Source organism: Mytilus galloprovincialis, chromosome 12, assembly GCF_965363235.1.
Source record: "Mytilus galloprovincialis chromosome 12, xbMytGall1.hap1.1, whole genome shotgun sequence".
NCBI lineage: Eukaryota > Metazoa > Mollusca > Bivalvia > Mytilida > Mytilidae > Mytilus > Mytilus galloprovincialis.
In genome coordinates, this window is record NC_134849.1 from 70910474 (window position 1) to 70926573 (window position 16100).

Here is a 16100-nt window from a genome sequence, read left to right on the forward strand (position 1 = left end):
ATAAGCCAAAAGTTTCTTTTACATAATGGCAATGATAATCAGTCAGACAAACTTTATAACCTCGACTAATTAAGTTTTTTAATAATTGTTATAAGTATGACATACGTATACAAATGAAAACCTGCCAACCAGGTATTTAACTTTTTTTTACCAATACTCGATTGGTAAGGTTTTTTTTATAATTCACAACTTTACAAACCTGGTATCATTTCATGATCCGAGCAACCACAAATGGCCCGAAATGCTTGCATTCGATTTGTATGTTTTTGCATTACTTCTGTTAAAAAATAAAAATGCTAAATTTCAATGGTTTTAATTATTATATTCTCCAAAAGTTGCACAATTGAATTGTCGATGTCATTTTATAATAATAGTAGTGGATCCGTTGTTCACATTGGAAACGAAATGCAAATGCACGTGTTCGTTATCATAGTCGTACGGTAGAGATAATTATGTTCAAATCTGAATTAAAAAGCGAATTGTGCATGGACCTAATTAAACGATGAATGTTACTAAACCCTTTCACGTTCCACCAAATTGGACGAAAACTTATGGAAAGACACTATCAAAGTTCAATCGCATATTGCATTCGCACTGATGCTCACACAAAGGTCATTTCGGGTCCATTTGAGAGATCATTGATTAAATATTTCAAAATATTTAATATATCAGAAATGTTGTCTTTTGAAGTTACGTGTTATCTGTCTAAAAGTTACGTGACTTGCGGAAAAAAATAAAAAAAATACAAAATTCTTGCGAAAAAGGTTGTGTAGAGACTTTTTTACTGGCTAATAGGATATAGTTTCGTTGTCAAAGCAATGGACTAAGTCTGATAGAAACAGAAAAGTTGCCATTATGGTATAGTTGGAGGAAATACGTGCTATATACTTTCCAAAAGTTGATGCAACATGCAAAATAACGGATTTCAGCCGTTTTTTCGTCCAAATCTAATCCTTGACACAAATTTCAGGCTTAATTATGTTTATTCAAGAGTACATAGAATTTTGACTTTAAAAGTAAAAATTCAATGAATTACCAATAATAACTTTGGGGTTTTGGGCCTATGATGTTTTTGTTTAGGGGAGGGGGGTGCAATTTGGACACACATTCTTTAAAAACATACAAACATTGTTTTTAATTTGAGTTTTGTATGTATTCATGACTCTCTTTTTGAAATTGAAAGTAAAGTAAAATTAAGTTAAGTTACATTTAATATAGGAAATTATTTTTTCACTTCCGGCTTTGAGGTTCGAACATGCAATCTTCCTGCTGTGGGCTAGTACAGCTTCCCACTAAACCGCTGGAGTACCAGTTTAAAGTATTGAAATTTTAGTAGTTAACTCTTCCATTAACGAAGTGAGAGTAAACAAATAATCAGCCTGTTTACGTTTAGAAATTAAGTCTCAATATAACATATAATTGTTGTAAATCCCATCATTTTGAGCAAATAAAGGATGATATCATACTTTAGTCTGCCTTTTTTTTTTTCTAAACTTTTACCGGTTCCTTTATTTCAACAAAAGTGTTTTCGGCATTTCCATAACCATGCACTTCAGAAACAATGTTCTGTTACGTCTATTTCAACTTCTCAAAATCATTTCATGACTTATTGTCTTTTTTTTTTTTTGTCTCTTTTTCAGTTAGTTTGGTAAGAACTGACCACACATTGAGAGTGCATTTCAAGTTAATGATTGCGTTGGTACTCTTTAATCGTTTATTTAACTTGAATACAAGTTTTAATCATACTGTAAATAGTTTCCCTCAAAAATACACGGCGTAGTTAATAAAAAAAAGTTATGTTGCCCCCAAAATCAACAGTATATTTTTCCATACTCTACGGAAATATTGTGTTCAAATTTAAAAAAAAAACGGTTTTCACAGGAGAAAATTTTGTCCGTTAGGGACGATTTGATACCAAACCGTACTCGGAAGAAGTTTAAGGCACCATGAATCACACAGCTGTGATATAGGGAATTGATTTTTGAGCCTTCAACCACTTCTGTACGTAGACAAATGTCAAAGATTCAATACTTTACGCAAGCTAGTTGCCCAAAAACATAGCCCATCGGTACCAGAGTATCGATGGGAACGTCAATGAGTTAAAGTATATTTTTATACGTCAAATTCGTGGCTGATCATAGTCGAACAGGTCGGTTAACTTGATCTTGTGTCACCCATTGTGTTACTGATGTAAGTAAATGATGATAAATCTAATTTGGTAGGTCATATTCGTGAAAGCAGGACGGGATTGTTGTTACGACGATTTGAATATATATGTCGTCATACGTGAAACAAATATTCTGTAACGGTCACCCAACTCGTGATGGCATCCGTAAAATTTCCGAAAGGATATTTGCAGCCTCACCACTTTCAACTTGGAAGTTGTAGCTTTTTCTAATTATATTAACTTTTGTATTCAGTGCAAGTTTGCTGAATATTGATAAATGAATTACAAAATAAGGCCTTATTGTTTTTAGTCAACAGGTAATTGCTCATTTTCTGTGATACCGTTGAAATAATTATTCCATATTGTGATGTTCAAATCTCATAAATTATAAAGAATTTAAAACTACACTTTAACCAAAGGAAGTCAGACTTGGTGCGTCGCCATGTTGGGCTCCCAACTTGCAAATTCAAAATTGTCACAAACGCAGAAAATAAACATTTTATGTACTAATTGCTGGTAAATATTATGGTATCTAAATATGTGCAACATAAGACAGCAAAAACTATTTCATAAAAGCTGAGACACAGTAGTAGTTTCGTGCAATTAGTTAACATATATATGTGGGACTCTAAAATGCAATGGGAATGCTAAAGTATGACGGTTACGCTAAAGTGCGATCCATCCATACGTTAAAGTCGGGTGGTCTGCATTTATGTGTGTTGCGTCCAAACGCTAAAGTATGATGATCTGCGCTTAAGGGCGATGCATCCATACGCTAAAGTCTGGCTGTTCGCTACATTGCTATGCCTCAACACAATAAAGTCTGATGGTAAGCCCTTAAGTACGATGCCTCCATACCATAAAGTATGATTGTCTGCGCTTAAGTGCGATCCCTCGATACCCTTCAGTATGATGGTTTATGCCTAAGTGCGATGCCACCATACGCTTAAGTCCAATGGTCTGCGCTTAAGTGCGATGCATCCATACGCTAAAGTTTAATAGTTTGCGCTTCTTAAGTGCAATGCATCCATATGCTAAAGTCCAATGGTCTGCGAAAGTATAGATGTAAGAAACGTACTTAGATTATGACGTAAACAGTAATCAATACCAACCAAAGATGGACGGAAGATGAATGTAATATATATATGATTCCAAACTTTTAAACCAAATGTACATGACTTAATTGCTTTGTCGAATGAAGCAAATGTGGGGTTTTTTTTCGTATGTTGGAAGAAATACTAGTATCCTTCAGTCGACCATTTTACTATATAGATACAATATAGTTTACGCATGAGTCTCCTAGCTACAACATGTGTCTATTGGAAGCGAATGGATACATAATATGAATCATTCTTTATCATGCAGTTTACTTTTCGTTTCCAGTTAAAATATTGTCGATGTTATTGAAAAGTAACGTCGATAAATTTTCATGAAAAATATATCATGTATTTGTATACGATACGAAAAAGGAGAAAGCTCTGAGAACATCGCCCTTTTCCCTCATTTAAATTAAAGCTTAAACCTATTGTAACATATTCCGAAAATGAATGAATTTTTTATTTGTAATTTACAATGGCGACTTTAAGGGGAGGTGTTCACATAATTGAAAGACAAGAAGAAATACCAGTTACGCCAAATGTCCAAATAGTATACTTAATTCCCCCGAATTGTGAAAAAAATCATTACAGGAAGAATAGTTTTTTTGTGACACCCAAATTACCTTTTTTAACAATTATAACGTGATCAGTCTTCTTATATGCAAACAATAACTTAAGACTACCGGTGAGTTATAAAGCCTATCACATATGTTATACCTTAGCATTATAGCTTTTGCAAAATGAGGTTTTTTTCAAACAATTATGTACTTTAACGTTTAAACCCTCTACCTTTAAATTTTAGTCTATCTCACTTTAGCGCGATCTTCCATCGCACTTTAGCGTGAGACATCATCGTACTTGAGCGTAGACCATCGCCATTAACATGATCATCGCACTTTAGAGTATGTAATCATCGTCTTGGTTTTTTTTTAATTTTTTATTTTTCTCGTAGAATTAAATACATTTTTAGATCAAATTGCAAATTGTACGTTACCGTTTGCTAATCTGTGCGCGTATATAGTTTTGTATCAAAAGTTAGCTATTTAGTTCCAGCAAATCTTACTACATCCGTTCGCTTCAAACTATGAGCATTTACTTTATACCTGTGATGAGGTGGGTTTGTTGCAAAAACGTGGCTGAAATATGTGTAAATAAAATGATGATGCAATAGTAGGCCAATCATCAATATTTAAAATTATATAAAACATTCAATCAAACTATTACTTGTATCTAATGTGATATAAATAATGGTATTATAGATAGGGGAGGGCCATTCAGAGCTTAAAATATTGTATTTCTACAAGAGTCTATTGTTAAAGACAGTGTCTTTATTTTCTTGTATTTACCGTTGGTTGGGTTGCTGTGTCATCGACGTATATTTAAAATTAAGAATGGAAATGGGGAATGTGCCAAAGAGACAACCAGCCGACCATAGAAAAAAACAACAGCAGAAGGTCACCAACAAGTCTTCAATGTAGCGAGAAATTTAACCTTTCAATTCATCCATATTCATAACAAATTAGTATATTATCCTCCTAAGAATATTTTTACGAACTAGAAAATACTGGCATACAAGTGAGAGGTTTAGCTAGCTATAAAATCAGGTTTAATCCACCATTTTCTACATAAGAATTTGTGTGTATCAAGTTATGAAGGTGACAGTAGTTATACATTCGTTTGATGTGTTTGAGCTTTTGATTTCGCCATTCGCTTAGGGACTTTCCGTTTTGAATTTTCTTTGCAGTTTTGTGATTTTTTTAAATGTAGACAATATGGCAATATTATGAACCAAAAGTGTACTCAGCAAAATGTACACCTATACTGTAAATGTAGTAAAGGCAACAAAGTGGTACATAAAGGCAGCATTGTATACCGGTGTTCAATCCATCCATCGATTGAGAAAAACAACAAATCTGGGTCACCAGTGAATTAAACAGTATCCCAACGAAACATTTTTGTTACAATATGTCGTTGTGTATCTTAAATGCTAACCAATTGGATAAAAACAAGGATACATATAGATATCGGATAAACACACAAATAATACTGACCTTGTCATATTGTGCAATCTGCCACTTATTTCTGCTAGATTCTCCTCTATACGTGTTATAAAACATATCCCATCATCAACACTTTTTTATAGCCAACCGTGCCTGAAAATAATCGATCAAAATATTGCTCTCTAAAAATAAGGTTTAAATCTGATTCCACCTGCGAACAATTAAGTTGCATTCAATTGAACATCCGTGTATTTGTAAAAAGGATAATACTGAACTCCTAAGAAACTTCTAAACGGAAAGTCCATAAGCAAATTGTAAAATACTTCAATCGAATGGATAACAATTTTTATCATCGTGACTTGGTGCATGCATTTTATTATGTATAACATGTGAGATTAAGCCTGGTTCTATAGCTAGCTAAACTTCTCACTTGTATGACAGTGGCTTAAAATTCAGAGAATTTACCTCATCCTTATAGTATTTACCTCAATGTATAAGGGACAAAGGTTTTGTGTCGATTCTTAAAATTCCATGTCATAACCAAATGAAAATGTCATAGTGATGTGTGAATTCCTAACAGGTTTAAAACGGGATAAGCGTGTTCTGGTGTGTATACATCAGGATATATGCGAATCAATACGCATTCGAAAAATCATGCCTAGAAATAGGGTGAACTTTATTTTGGTTTTTGTTTTAGTCTTTCAACATTTAGGTTCAAAAACAATTTATTGTATTAGTCAGCTAGTTCTTCGTAGTGGTATTGTCCTTCCTCGCATACCTGAGGGAGCAGTTTTTCATCAGGAAAGAAACATGTAAATGAAGTCCGTATAACATGACCATAAACGATTAACGCGTAACAAAGCAATTGGTATTTTGTTTTGATACCCTGAAAATGTTGTTAGTATATATCTTAGCTTAAAATGTTGTGATTTATAAATTGAGATTTTCAAACGCTTGGTAGAAAATATGGTTATCACTGTGGACCTTTTTATTTTCGGTTGATTTTTTTGTTCTTTTCATTTTCCCTTCGATATAGTGTATAAACGTAAAAGCACTGCCTGTTCTATTTTAAAACGATTTTGTGACAATTCTGCTCCATGTAAACATATACATTTATTTATATTTTCAGATAATTAATATAATAATGTTATTATGTGGAAGAAATGAAGTCCAATATACCTCAGACTTCATAACGAATATTCCGACATGTCAAACATTGACAAATTCGAGAATTATATTTTCGCGCAACAAATCTTAGCTCATGAGAAAATTACATACCAAGTTGAAATCATGATGATAAATAGTTTGATGCCATGTGGGACCTAGATGATTAACATCACCAGCATTTACTATCATAGTCTTCTTTTCTAAATCCAGAGTAATGTCCTCTTCGACAACATTACCATGAAGATACACCTTATCGCTAATCCCGGCTGACCTGGCCGCTTGAACTTTTGACATCATACACAATCACTTTTCCATTGTGGCGTCAGATGTTTTGTTTTATGACGTCAATATTTTACAGGTACCTGTGTGATATCTAGAGAGTTAGGCATATGTAATATTTCTTTTTGAATGTGAGTAGGGTTTTTTTTTTCACGACATCATGCGCATTATAATCAGAGTTGAACTGCTAGCAATTTACTGTAAGATAGATAATATACTTTAAACAGTATGCTGTTTCATAGAACACTTCTTTTGTGCCGTATAATAGAATAATCTGTAGCAAAGGGAAAATATCGCCAAGTGATATCATTTTGCTAAAAAAAATGTGTCTTCTAAAAGAAGTTCCAAACAGCTATCTGATTTGGATACTGATGGTCATACTTACACACAAATTTTGTTTATACAAGTATTCTGTTGATTTAAACACAGCAACCTTGCATAATATTAACTATCAAGTTTGCTATTTATAAGCAAGAAAGGGCATGATTGCTTTAAATTGTGATATGGCATTGAGTTGTTGCCAGAGTGATTATATTTCTTTATCTCATTTGGTGTCTGGTGGAGAATAATCGATTCCAGACAATAGTTTAATTCTTGCTGATTTGAGTGCTTTTATCTATTATCTTAAGACACATTAGCCACTGTTTTAAATACTAAAGGTATATACACTTCTTACGCATATGGTGGTAAATAAACTCATCATAGATACCAGGACTAAATTTTGTATAAGTTCGTACTCGCGTGTAGAACCATTTGACAACTTATACTGCGAATTATGATAACTCTGTTCTTGTGTATCGTTATACCATATAGGTTCAGCATAGTCAATAGACTATAAGGCCACACCAATTTAATTTCTTGTTCTACGGATTTTTGGACTCCAAAATTTGGGTCGAGTAATTATTTGTTTGTACAAAGGGCTCATATTTTCTCAAAGAACTATATATCTATCTGGTATCAAATGGTCAAAACATGTCCAAGAATTTTGTAATATTCCTGGTATAACCATGTTAAATTAACACATTTACTTTAACCAGAAACATATTATATGTCTCTGCTTTAACATTTTAATATCATTATATTTCAAAATAAGTCATGTAAGTGGACCCCTCAAAAAAATTGTTTTCAAAGGTTTTGTATAGATGAACTATACAAATCCTTGGTATTTCTATTTTATTTTTTTTTCTACATCAGTAAAATGACCTTTTGTCTGAGGGAGGGTTGTTCTCAACCTGATAATAACAAACACAGGTCAAAGTACAGCCTTAAACAAAGGGCAGCAAGCTATAAAGGACCCCAAAATTATTAATGTACACAATTCGAACAGGAAAACCAACGATCTAATTTATATATCCAAACGGGAAAATACCAATGAACAACATCAACAAACGATAACTGCTGAACGACAGACCCCTGAATCAATCAGGACAGGTTCATAAACATGCAGCGGCTATGGATTGTTTTGTTTCGTCAGCATACAATATAATTGCAGTTGAAGGCAAATCCTTCAGAAGTTCTTTGTACTTTATTTTAACAACGAACATTTTTGATAGGGAATAAAAGTAAGAGGGAAAGAAACCATTTTTTTTGTTCTTTACGGGTATTTCCGCTGTTATAAATTTATATCGGAGCACTCCCCTTTTGGATAAATAGGTTTCATGCTGAAACAAATATTCTCACATATAATTACACAGTGTGGTGGGGTGCTTTTATGTTTAAATCGTTATATACAGGTTAGACTGTGATTTAAAAAACAAATCTTGATCTCATTTAATAATATTTACCAAAAAAAACGGTGCGGGAAATGGACATGATTACATTTCCGGATGCGGGGAGCGGGAATATAAAAAAAATAAAAAAATTCTGTTTTGAAAAAAATAGGTGCGGGCGGGTCCGTCGAACAAGGAATCAAATTGGTGTGGCCTAAGCAATAAATTATAAAAATTACCATGTCTTCACAACACTTACATAAATATTTGAATTTTGATTAAACCACAGAACATGTTCGTTTAAAATTCAGGAATATTTTTAATAGTCCAAAATGCATGCCAACTCGGAGGATGAGTTATTTGAGTCTAAACTCGTATCCATTTATTTATTTCTATTGATTTTTTTATATTACTTTATCCATCTATAAAGATTTATCCGTATCATCAGACATAGATAGACCAACTAACAATGAAAAAGCATGACAAATCCGGAATTTATCCATTACTTGTAACAACAAACCCTTAAATATGATAACGTCCCTTTTGCAGCGAAGCGATAACTGTAAAGGTTGCTATATTTGTGAACATTTGCATAAAAACATTTCAAAATAAAAGGAACAAAACAAATTGCTGTACGAACATCAAACAGATATGTCCTTCTCCGCATCTTGCAAATTAAATGTTCAACGCGTAATTTATTTTCCATCTATTAAGATTATGATACAGTTAACACAATTAAAGTAATATTGGTGTCTTTTATCATTTGATTTTGCCATTTAATTGATTTTTTCTCGGAGTATTTTTGTTATTTTACTTTTTTTCCATAATCTTTGATTGTTAACAGCAGAGAACATTAAGATCCAGATTTCAATCAAATCAGCAAAGTTTGACCTTTAAAGAATACATTTACAATATTTGAACTTATGAATAATAAAAAAAATGAACAAAAATGAATTATTTGTGTATGGCTTTTCAGGTTTTTAAATTGGAATTATAAGGGGAGGCATTTTCTGAAGGAATTTACATAGAATTTTGCTTTTTTAAATTTTAACCGGACAGAAACTTACGGTAAACCTATTTTTTTCTTTTGATATTCTCAAAGCATTTTCTAAAAGCTATCTTCTCGAATTTTTATAATTTGTTCTCCCCGGGTGTATCACCAACACAGTAGTCAAGACGTGTGATGATACAAATTTACATTGAACTTGTCATAATTATAAGTATTTTTGTTAAAACTGTTAAAATACTGAGGATATTTTGCCAAAGGAATATATTCTCTTAGCTTTTTTTGGCAAAATGTTTAGGAATTTTGGCTCTTCAATTAATGCTCCTTTGTATTTTCTTTCGACCTTTAATCCTTATTGATTCCAGTGTCATTTTTTATTCTTTTGTAAACGAAATAAGTGTCTGGCGTAAAAGATTTTAATCATGCTATCTATGATAAATTTATTTTCAGCAACTGGGTCGATGCCACTGTTGGTTAAGGTTTCCTCTCCGTTTGTTTCACCTTATAACTTTACTGTTATAAATTTGAATTTATCGAAATACTAAGGGTTTTTTTCCCCCAAGAATTGATAATCTTAGCTGTATTTTGCAAAACGTTTCGGAGTTTTGGGTCCTCAACGCTCTTCAACTTTGTTCTTTGTTTGGGCTTTTAAGCTTTTTTGATTCGAGCATTTCTGTTGAGTCTTTTGAAGGTGAAACGCGCGTCTGGCATAAAATATTTTAATCGTGACAACAATATGATGGTGTTATTAACTTGATTGGGATTGTTATGCTCCACAATGTATTATACATATAGTTTGAAAAGATTCAGCTGACCGACAACAAAGCCATTATCTGCGACAATAAAGGATTACTTTTTGGCAGGACAATAACTGTGTTAACAACAGATGTGTGCTTTCGAATCATAAGAGATATAAGCCGAATATGCCTCCGTATATAACCAGATGTTCCAAGTCAATTGTGTTGCATATTTAGAAATGCCTCGTCAACGTCATTCTACTATATTTTTATCAAATTGAAATTATTCACCAACAAATTCCGATATGTAAGATGAAAAAAATAGAAAAAGTGGGAAAGAAGATAAGTTATAATATTATTAATTTTATGGTTCTGATTACTTTCAGAAATTCCTAAAGTAAGCTACACTCAATGGGGTGTTTCAATCACAAAAAAAACAAATTGACAACATCTATTGGGCCATTAGGTCCATTTCCTGTTGCTCCGGTAACGGTATGGTTGATACTTATGTTCACTTTTTAGTGGAATATAGTGCAAACTGAATGATCTTCATTCACATTGAGGGTATAAACTATTTACAATTGTTAGGTGAATGTTCAAATTAATTTTCAAAATGAAAGAAAATGGCTGTACGAGTATAACAGCAAGATACCAGAAAGAGAACAAAAAGGAGATTTTCATGATTTAACAATAGTAATGGAAAATCTGCCGTAAAATTTGGATAGAAATGAACCCGAAATAAGGATGAATATTCCGATACAAAGTACCAAATTAAACCGTACACATATACAAATGAAAAAGAATATATTCGGAGTAAGGAAACCTAAACCAATGAACAACCATGCTGTAAATGGTTAGACACATTGTATAACATTTGTCATTGCTCTTTGTCGTTTGCCCGTACGGTGACTTATAGTTGAGAACTTTTATGTCATGTCGTCTCTGATGGAAAATCTCATTGGCAATTACACCATATCGTCTTACTTTTGTATATACGCATTACAACCGACAATTTTATTAACTTGTCTTCTTTGTGAAATTTGGTAATTTTTTATAGGACTTGCGAATGTTTAACACCAAATATACATTATCATATGTGAAGAAACGTAGTATATCTTAATGAAACAGTACTTTTATGTATGCCAGACGCACATTATTTCTCGAAGGACGAAAGTTGATAAGCAGTAAACATGGTAAATTGTTACTTCGTATATAGTTCGTATATATAAAGACCTACCGAATTAGACTATTTACCGGAATTGTAATAACATAAAGTAGCACTCCACAGATAGGTGTGTAGTTTCGCATTTTGGCCCCTGTGGATTTTTCAAATATGAGAGCTAGTGTGCAATAAAATTCATTTTTGAATAGCTGAGTATCAAAATAGCCTTCGTATTGGGTTTATATGAACATCAAAATTATGTCATGTATGTAATATAGGCTGTTTTCTGTATGACAGTCCGTATTTTTATTTGATCATTAGGAAGATGTATGTCAACAGTTTCTAAAAAGGTATCACTCAAAGGCATTGAAACTCTAGTTTGATCCAAATTTTTGGGGGATATGTGAAATGTTCACCCCCCCCCCCCCCCCCCATTTTTGCAATATTTTATGGTAAATAAATGCACAATGTTGCCATGGATATGTTCCAGACCGTATGAGTATTTGGACCGTACGCGTACGGTCTGGACCGTATGCGTACTTTTTCAAAATACGCATACGGTCGGACCGTACGCGTACGGTCCAACTAATAATAAGAAGATGGTCAAGTTTATCAGATACAAATGTAAATAACAGATAAAAAAATCTTATATCTCAAATTAATATAAAAAGTTCAATTGATATTGAAATGAAAACTTAATATTCTAACTTTTTAAAAAGGTCACGCTAGTTTAATCTGTTAATCTCCTGTAATTAGCATGTCAGTAATTAATTAAAGGCCAGTATGCTCATTGAAATTGAGGTCAAAACGTACAAGGACAATTGTTTTATAATATTTGTGAACTTTGAAAAAAAATGCATATGCAAAGGATCATGAATGGACCGCAAACATGTAAATGTAAATTAATAAAAAAAAACATAACATTCCTTGTGGTAGTTAGTGTCAACTGGAGCGAGAGTACAAACATGGGATTCAGATATAGAATTAAACAAACATTTAATTTAAATTGTACGCTTATTCACTTACCCATCTGATGTAAAAATAGCTTCTTGGAGAACTAAAGCTACACATTTTTGGTTATTGTTTATTTTTTTTAATTTAACCCATATGATACCAAAACATGTATGGTCAGCTGGACCGTACGAGTATACTCATACGGTCCGACCGTACGCGTATGGTCGGACCGTACGAGTATACGTATACGGTCCGGACCGTACGCGTACGGTCCAAATACTCGTATGGTCTGGAACAGATACACATAAAAGGAATTATTTTTCAACCTTTTAACTTTTGAAAATCAAATCTATGGAAGATACTGATTTCAAGCATATGCACATGTACAACACCAACAGTTAGGTTTATGTATTAGAAATCCAGGAATAGGATATGATAAAACATTTTGTGGCTCATTTTTCATTTTATTTTCTAACTGTGGAGTGCTACCTAAGCAACACGACGTGTGCCATACGTGGAGCAGGATCTGCTTACCTTTCAGGAACACCTGAGATCACCCTCAGTTTTTGGTGGGGTTCTTGTTGCTTAGTCTTTAGTTTTCTTTGTTGTGTCTTCTGTGTTATTATTTGTCTGTTTTTCTTTTTCGTTTTAGGCATGGCGTTGTCAGTTTATTTTCGATGTATGAGTTTGGCTCTCCCTCTGGTATCTTTCGTCCCTTTTCTATGACAAATTTAAAAAATCCTGTTGAATACTTTTTTAACGACAGCGTAATGTTTTCAAAATATTTTAAATACAAACTTGTACTTCGATATATCAGTTTCACATGGTCAATTCGTTCCTTAATTTCGACTTGTTTGAGACCGGGGTGTACTTATAAACCATGAAGTGACATCTTAGTTTCAATTTCGTCAAGGGATCAACAGTCCAGTAGTCAGCACTGCTGTGTTGACATGAATTATTATTGAATCATATATGGTCATAACTATAAATCACTGTTTACAAGACTGCGATTTTTTTTTTATCCTCAATGCTCTTCAACCTCGTACTTTTTTGGGGCCATTTTAAAATGCTTTGTATTCGAGCGTCACTGATGAACATTTTGTTGACGAAACGTACGTCTGGCGCAAATACAAAATTTCAATCCTGGTATCTTTGATAAGTTTATTTATTACATTATAGTGAATTAAAAGAGGGGCGAACGATACCAGAGGCACAGTCAAACTCATAAACTGACAACGTCATGGCTAAAAGATAAAAAGACAAACAAACAAAAATAGTACAGAAGACACAACATAAAAAACTAAAGACTAATCAACACGAACCCCACCAAAATCTGGGGGTGATAGAAAAGTAGAACAACTTGATTACTACAGGACATATTTAGATAGTCGTATTTACACAGTTATAACTTTGTAATTTTAATTGATAATAAGGACAGTCATGAAAGTAAAAAACAATTTTAAAGGAAATATCACAAACTATGATTTCAAAAGAAATGATTAATCTAACATTTTCTAAAAGTATTTAAATTGGCCTTTTTTTGGATGGAAATTTTAAAAAATACACCAGTGTTATTGAATAAAAATGTAAAGTCATATAACGTTAGACACTATTACAATGTATGTTTATTTTGTCTTAAAGAGCACGCAAATGCTACTAAAGCTTGTCTCAGATTTAGTGAACGAAGACCAATCTTTAATATATTTGAAATCAACAAAAATAGATCCAGCCGTTATTTCTTATTAGGACATGATATCAGAAATCTGAGAGACCATTTTGGATCTGGTATTATGTGCCTATTATTATGAATAGAGCAAACAGTGCCGTTTGAAAACTGAAAGTGCTAATTCCGAAAACAAGTAAATTATATTTTTTTTCTCCAAATATGGAATTTTATTTTGTGTTTTCCTGTTTTATGTTAAGCTGTGTGTTAATTATATTACACAATGATTATAATTATAGTATATCATATGTCTGTTTGTCTCATTACATGAGATGACGCATTCAACAACAAAAAACAGTATGTTGTTCTACAAGTGAAAGATATCGTTTCGATAGGTAATTTTTTATTAAATTCCGTCGTTGATGCAATAAAAATATATCAAAACTCTGAAGATGAACTCATCTGATCCTGAGAATCAGATGTCACACTTTATTTTGCTAATAAAACGTCTTGATAAGAGTAATTTTGTTACAAGAGTTCATTTTGCAACAACCTGATATGAACAGTAAAATAGTTCTTTAATTGCTAAATTTATAAATAACAACAATGTGTCCATAGTATACGGATGATCCAATTACACTTCCATTTTTTCTATGTTCATTAGACCGTGAAATTGGGGTAAAAACTCTAATTTGGCATTAAAATTATAAAGATTATATCATAGGAAACATGTGTTCTATGCTTCAAATTGATTGGACTTCAACTTCATCAACAACTACCTTGACCAAGAACTTTAGCCAAATACTTCAACCTGAAGCGGGACAGGACAAACGAACAAACAAACGGAAGGACGGACGACCGAACGAACGAACAGATGGACGGACGGACGAACTGACGAACTGACGAACTGACGCACAGACGAGAAAACATAATGCCCATAAATGGGTCATAATAGATGGGGCATAAAAAAAAACACCGGTTGAACAGGACAAGACAAATAAGCAAATCCTTTCAGATTCAAATTAAACTTCAATCAGTATTTATCTAAAAATTCTTTGCGACTTATCATCATTTACTCAAGTGTTTGACCCAAATCAAATCATGCTACCATGACGTGGTTTATGATCGGATTTTTGTTTGGTCAAAAATACAGCCTTTAACTGATTTAGCAATAGATGTTTCTGAAATTATAACAATGCATAAGAAATCAGATGTTTATAGATTAGCAATGCATATCTACTCACAAATCAAACCGTTTATTCTAAAATTCTAAAAATACGACAATTTTTATATACATTTCCTATTTACTATATGACAGGCAGAGGGTATGAGAAAGGATAAACAAGTATCAAAAGGATGGCTAGATGTTAATAGAACATGTACAGCAGAGAATACCGATATTACATAAATTAAAAGTATATACTTGAAACCTAACTTGTACTATATTAACAAGCTGAGTCCGATTTTAAACGTGCTATTTCAGAAGGTTATTCAACAGTATTAAATATTACCCTACCAAGATTTTTTTCTCATAAATGAAAATGTTTCCCTTCTGGAATATTCTAAATCTTGGAAGCTATTGATGACATATTGATGCATGAACTACACAATTTATTTATTTATTTATTTGGGAGGATTCGTGTTGCTCAAACAATGGTCTGTTGTGTATAGTTCAGTGCACTGTTGTTTTTCATTTTTAACTTTTTTTCTTTTATAAAACTGAGAATGGAAATGGGGAATGTGTCAAAGCGACAACAACTCGGTCATAGAGCAGACAACTTTTATGCATGTTCTTCATTTCCCCGTCACTTTACATTTTTGCAAGTTGATTTTAATTCATAAGCAATGTTTTATTAGGTAAATTTCATCGTTGCTCTGTGACTTTATATTCTAATGTTTCCATGAAAGGTTTTTTTGACATGAACGTTAATATTTGTGATCATAAACTATAAACGACAATAAAACCAAACCCTTCTTGGCAAAGAAAAAGGAAAATTGTTCCCACATTTTACGTTGTCATTTCATTCACAAAAACAAATCTCCATATGAATATACAGTACATTAAAACGTGTTTTGTTCTATTTATAGATCGAGTTCTAACCTACTGGGGAATCCCAAATGAAGTTTATTTAAATCGCCAACGATATATACTTTAAATC

At 32.7% G+C, this 16100-nt stretch overlaps 1 long non-coding RNA gene across 1 annotated transcript; it reads right to left on the reverse strand.

The window, feature by feature from the left end:
• Positions 1–201: 201 nt before the first annotated feature.
• On the reverse strand, positions 202–6676 carry LOC143053578 (uncharacterized). Its single transcript, XR_012971418.1, has 4 exons — positions 6543–6676; positions 5316–5417; positions 4259–4400; positions 202–277 (listed from the first exon to the last, which is right to left on the reverse strand). It is a non-coding gene; the product is annotated as an uncharacterized LOC143053578 (long non-coding RNA).
• Between the last annotated feature and the right edge of the window lie 9424 nt (positions 6677–16100).